This window comes from Pteropus vampyrus, unplaced genomic scaffold (assembly GCF_000151845.1).
Source record: "Pteropus vampyrus isolate Shadow unplaced genomic scaffold, Pvam_2.0 Scaffold617, whole genome shotgun sequence".
NCBI lineage: Eukaryota > Metazoa > Chordata > Mammalia > Chiroptera > Pteropodidae > Pteropus > Pteropus vampyrus.
The window spans coordinates 134,412-141,280 of NW_011889398.1; positions in this window are offsets into that span (position 1 = coordinate 134,412).

Below are 6,869 nucleotides of genomic sequence, written 5' to 3' on the forward strand. Positions count from 1 at the left end.
CTCTCCATTGATTTGAAATATGATCTTTATCATAGAGTACATTTCCATTTAAACATGGATTATTTCTGTACATTCTATCCTGTTCCAATCTATTTCTCTTTCCCAGTCCCAAATTATCTTACTTTTGACAGTCTAATATCTGATAGAGTAATTCCTTCCAGCTCCATCTGCTACCCATTGCTCTTTAAAAGAAAAAAAATTTTTTCTTATCTCTTTTGTCTATAACTATATCCTCTTGTCATATGTCAAGTCCCTAACCTCCCCAAAATTCCCATTGGGTTTTTGATTGAGATTATTTGAATTTAGAGTTTAATGAGAGAGACTGACATCGTTATAATGTTGAATTTTCCCTTCCAAGATATTTTCTCTTCATTCACTAAAAATGTTTTAAATTGTCTTTCAGGAAATACAATTTTTTCATATAACTCTTATACACTTCTCGTTGGGTTTATACTTTTGTTATTCTTACAAATGAGATTTTTCCCTCCCATAACATGTTTTCATTAGTTATTGCTGGCATTCAGGAAGAAGTTAATTTTGTTTATCTTATATCGAGCCATTTTATTGCAGTCTCTTATTAATTCTAATTATTGTTTCATCTGTTGTCTTAGATTATCTAAATAGCCAATCCTATTGCTTGCATATGATTTTTGTCTCCTCCCTTCCAGTATTTAGCCCTTTAATTTCCTTTACTTTGGCTAAGACCTCTAGAACACTGTCGAATAGAAGCATTCTTGTCTTATCCAGGAAAAGGCTTCTAATATTTCATAATAAATTATGGTGTTCAATTAAGTTTTTAAATAGATGGCCCACATCAAATTAAGGCAATTTCCTTTTCCTAGCTTACACTAGCTTTTATCAGGAACAGGAGTTGAACTTTATCCAAAGTTTTTTCAGCATCTTACAAGATTATCTTTTTATTCTTTGTTCTTTCCGTATAACGAACATATTCCCCAACGTCAATCACACTTACATTACTGGAATTAAACTACTTGGTTAATTCAATTCATTTAAGTCAACAAAAATTTATGTCCCTAATATATGTCAAGCACTTTTCTGGGCACGCGGCATGACTAGAAAACTCACAATGATTCCTCACAGAGCGTATAGTATGGCAGATGTCTAGGATCTATTTTTCTTTTAACCCATTGCTGAATTTAAAGTGCTAATATGCGACTTAGTATTTTTATAGTTATAAGTGAGATTGATTTAAGCTCTTCTTTTTTGTGCTGTACTTTTTGTTTTCCTTGTCCAGATTAGATTAACCGTATAGAAATATATTGCAAGTGTTTCATTATTTCTCATACTTTAGAATGTCTAAGTAACGAATAAATTGATCTCTCCTTAAAGGTTTTCAATAACTTGCTCATAAAATCACCTAGGCCTTGGGTCTTTTATTTTCCTTTAGAAATTTTTTTTATTGTGGAGGGAAAAAATAACATGAAATTGACCACCTCACCATCTTTATGTGTACAGTTCAGTGGAGTAAAGTATATTCACGTTGCTGTGCTCTCTTCCTTTTTGAATACATTTCTTTTACTACCTTTTCAATTGCTTCTATGGTTATTGGGCTATTCAATTCTCTACCTCTTTTTGAGTCCATTTTGGTTTGTATTTCCCTAGAAATTCTTCTGTTTCAATAGATTTTAAATTTATTGCTGTAAAGTGGTACACAATATCCCTATGCTGTTCAAGTCTTCGCTATTTCTGTGATTGTGTCCCTTTTTCATCCCCAGTGTAGTTTTTCTATTTTCTCTCCTTCTCTATCTTTCTTTCTCTTTATTTCAGACTTGCCCAAGATGTGTCTGTTTTATTGGTATTTCAAAGAATCAGTTTTTAGATATACTAATCAAGTATACTTTTGATTGTTTTTGATTTCATTATCTCTTTGCATTTCATCCTTCTGTCTTTGGGGTTATTGTTGATGTTCTTTGTCTAGCTTATTGAGTTTAATGTTTGTTCATTGATTTTCAATCTTTCGTGTTTTCTAAGTGCATTCCTAAAGCTATGTTTTAATACTACTTTCTGTATGCTATAGGTTTTGCTATGCAATGTTCTCAGTCTTGTCTTTAATTTCAATTTTGATTTTCTTTCTACCCAAAGGGTATTTGCAAGAGTTCTTTTTACCTTAGAAGCAGATAGTTATTTTTTTAGCTACTTGTTAGCTGAATATATTATTTTCTTCCACATCTCCTCCCCTCACACTTATTTCCGCCCAGAGAACCAGTCCCCTACTCCAGGGCAGACCACCCCTAAGATCGGCCCCATCCGCTGGGCTAAAGATCAACATGCCCTCTCCAGTCTGTGGTCCCTGACATTCATTTCACCCTGCTCTGCCTTTTAAGGGTCATTTCACACATTTGTCTTTCCCACCGGCTGAGGCCCTTTGGTGAGGAACTCAGAGATTTGTTAGTACTATATGTTGAAACAATATTTCTCAAAGGGAGATCCTGAAACCTTTCACATCCGAATTACCAAGTGGTACTAATTAAAAATACGGCTTCCAGAGCCCTACCTCAGAGCTATTAAGTCAGAAACTCTGGGGGTGGGGTCCAGGAATCTCCATTTTTAACAAGCACCAAGGTGAGTTTATTCCAGCACACTGAAGTCTGACAGCTATTGCTCTACACGATACCCTGATAAGCTTCAGTAAGTACAGAGAGAGCCGACTAGGTAGGAAGGTCTTAGGAACCATATTACATAAATAATATAAACAACCTAGACAACCTAGAAAAAGACTTGGAGAACATAAGAGATGCCACTCATATGAAAGATACTTCAAATTTATTCCACATAGCTTTTAGAGGGTAAGTCTGATGGGCAAAAATTAGAAGGAGACAAATTTTGGCTCTAACATAAGGAATATATTTCTAGCAATTTGAACTCTTCAAAAATGGAATAGCCTTCTCGTGAATTAGCGAGTTCACTCCTATTTGAACATATTCAAGCAGATAATGGATAAACTATGCCAGAGATGTGAAAGAGAGATTTCTACGTCAGGCCAGGTGATTTCTACATTCCTTCCAACTCCCAGAATTCTTAAGATTCTCTCATTTTAGGTTCATGAGCTCAGTAAGAGTTATATTACAAAAGTAATATAATCATTATAACATTTTCAGATGATACCAGAAACCTATTTCTTCATAGGCAGGGTTTCAAACGTATTTGGCGATTTAATACAATGTACACAAACATGGATCTGTAAATAAAATCTCACACAATAATATTGTTTCAAATTTAAGAGTTGTTCAAGGTTTAGTTTAGATCGTATTTCTGTACATATACGTGATGGCTAATCCCACTCTAAAAGTTAAAAACACAAAACTCATCAAAAGCAGGTGTGCAATGACCAAATAAACTCGTTCATTGCTTACTTGAAACTCAAGGATATGTGACAAAGAAAACTATTCACAATAATCCGATACTATAATCTGTCTGTAAAATAACTCATCTACTCCTTCCATCTTTATAAAGGTGAAAAAAATGAGCTTAAAATATGCAGCAGAAACAAGACGTATTAACCTGTAAAAACGGACCTTAAAATCATGTGCCTTTAAATTAATAGAAAAAAAACCTCGGCATTAAAGTAGGTGAATTACATATCACTAAATTTACACAGTCATTGTAGCCAAGGTCCTTAAACAGAAAGTTGTCCAGTAGTGCCAAGGGGATCGGTAATGGTATCAAGAATTATTCGATTCGAATTTCAAATTCTGTTTAAAAAAGATAACGTTTTATTTGTTTCTAAACTAAACTCCAGAGTTGAGGGAAATTTTTGAAAAAAAGGAGATGAAAAGGCACTGAGAAAGTGAACTTATTTTCTAGAAAACTCTGCTAATATTAGAATTAAATGTTTTAATTAGATAGTAATTTACTTGCTTTCTTGTACTTTGTCATCTTCTCTAGTTTGTGTTGTTACAGTTCTCCATATGCCGAATCAGAAAAACAAATTAATTAGATATTTTGCATGATCAGTATGTCACGACGATCAGACTAACAATACAAGGTTACTGCTCCACTGCCAATCCTTAAACTCCCTGCAATCTACAGCAAGCCCTCAAGAATATAAAAATGTGAGAATAAAGGGCTTTATACTTATTTTACAGAAGGTATAAACATCAATTATAAAGAAGAGATACAAGCCTTATTAAGTTAAAAGTACTATAATTAACGTGATTGCAAAAGCATTTTTAATAAAGCAGAGGAAATAATTATATTGCATGTAGTTCTATTTGGAGTTCATCGAACCATTAAAAGCTTCAAAAACACCCAAACACAAAGGCAAATCCTTATTACAGAATAAAATAAACGTAAAGTATGTTTAACCTTCAGCTAATGATCTAGCATTCGCTTTTCCCCAATCTAAACAACCTAGTCTTAATTCCTATAGCATACAGGATGGATTGGAAAAGGAAGCTAAAACTGGCTGATGGAGAGAGTTCCAGGTGTGTGGCACATGTAGTAACGGAGACACTGAAGAGGAAAGGCAGTCTTCCCCCCAAAACCCTGCTCTTCCCGCAGTCTGCTCGTCTCAGGTAGTGGCAGCTTCGTCTGGCTGGCTAGTCGGGCTAAAAACCCGCTTTCTTGCTGGAGCTCCTCTCTGTCTCACATGTCCTTCATGCAAGCCATCAGCTAATACTGTCACATCTCCAGGATCCGACGACTCCCTCATCATCTCCATCTCCCAGCTAAGACCTCCCATATTTCACCTGGATGACTGTAAAAGCTCCTAACTAGTCTGCTTTTGGCCTTTGCCCTCTGCAGGTTATGCTCAACCCAGCACCAGGTCGATCCTTTCCTCAGAGCTGTCCAGTGACTTCCCAGCTCACTCAAAATACAAGTCAAGGCCCTCACCATGGGGTCCTGCACAAACTGTGCCCCACTGTTTCTTTACTCGTCATTGCCTCAACACCAGCTACACTAGCCATTTTGCTCTTTGATGGACGAGACACGCCCAGGTCAGGGGTTTCACAATTGCTCTTCCTTTTACCTAGAAAATTCTTCATTTAGATAGCACATGGCTTATTCCTTACACGTCCTTCAGGCTTTTGCTCAATGTCCATCTCTCAATGAATAATTCCCTGACCACGCTACATATAACCGCAAACCTTACACATCCCAACACACCCCATTTCCCATCTTTAAACGTTTTCTGTTTTTCTTTATAGAATTTATCACCACCTAATTATCAAAAATTTTATCTATTTTGTTTGTCTGAGTGTTCTCACTATATCGTAAACTCCATGAGATTAGGGATTTTGTCTGCTTTGTTCAATGCTATATTTCCATGGCTAGCTCACAGGAGGTGTTCAATAAAGGCAGGTTGAATGAACAGACCCTCCACAAATCCTCTAGTAACCAGTGTCAAAAACTAGATGCCTACACAGGTGACCCAGACACTTTCCTCTAAGAACCACACAGAAAAACCACTTTGTGAAAGTTGTGTCATTCAATTCAGACATTTTAACTCAACTAAAAAGTATTAAATTAAACATTAAATAAAAACTAGGCCATCATTCCCTTTACCTCATTCTTGTCTTAAGCCTCAATGCCATCACTTTACTTCCAAAAGGAATAGTTCCTAAACACTCTGCAGGAGAAAGCAAAAGAACATTAATAGAGATACTCGGCCCCTACATTAATGCAGTCCTCCATCAAAAGCTGATAAAATCCACACCCCTCCATCAAGAGCTAAAGAAGGGAGATATAACCTTCTTGTCTCCTCACTGAAGGGAACGCCCTAACCCAAATGAAAGAATGAACAAGCTATCCTCAGAAACCCATGCACAGTTAGATATAAAATGTGAGCATGTCCTAAGAAATGTCAAATGACTAGACCTTACATCATTTTGGCAGCTCCATACCAGTGTTAGAGCAGATCATGACCCTGTTAGATTTATATTAATATGCTGCTCCCAGAAATTGAACAAGACAGGTACAGTATGCAGATATAAAACAAAGAGAATGATTTCCCCACGCAGAAAATAACTCATAGATTTATGAACTGAAGTTTTCTAGTCCATTTCCTTCATGTGAAAGACAAGGGTCTAGTGAGCTTAAATCACTTCTGAGCTCATCCATATAGTAAAATACACTGTAAATCAGATTGTCTGGCTCTCGAGTCAGTGTTTCTTTCGTTCTATCAAGGTACTCGCTACACTTGAGTGTTCCTCTGACCAGGAACAGAACCATTCTATAGCATCTGAGTTTAAATTACTACATCACCAGGAAATAAAAAAATCTAATTTCCCAATATTATTCCTAAATTAAGTAATAGTGAGTCTGGATGTTGTAATATGCTTTCAACTGAAAACATATTTACTGAAACTTAAAGGGAAAAAATAATTTCACTATTAGTGATATATTTTGTGTCATGAACAGAGAAAATCATCATTTGCAGCATAGTATTCTGGGTATAAGCCTGGATTCTGGTGTTTATACCTCCTGCTTCAAGTCCTAGTTTTGACACTTACTAGTGGAAATCTTCTTAATCTCGCTAAGCTTTGATGTTCTCATTTTTAAAAAGAGGGGGTAATAGCGCTACTTACGTCATCGAGTTACCGTGAGGATAATGCACAAAAAAAATCCTCAGCACACGGCCCAACACGTACACATATTCATATTGACAGAACTACTGTGGATTGCAATCAGACATGAATAGAAGTTACAATCAAAGTTCCACCCTTCAAGTTTTAGATATGACATTTATTCATAAACTAATCTCCCAAATTAGAATGCTTGATTTGAACCTTATGGCAATTACTTTTATCTAGTTTAAGATATGAAAAAATTATAAAGCAGCCAATTCATACAATAAGATTTAAAGCCAAAAACCGATTAAATTCAACATGAAACAAGCATTTTGTAAT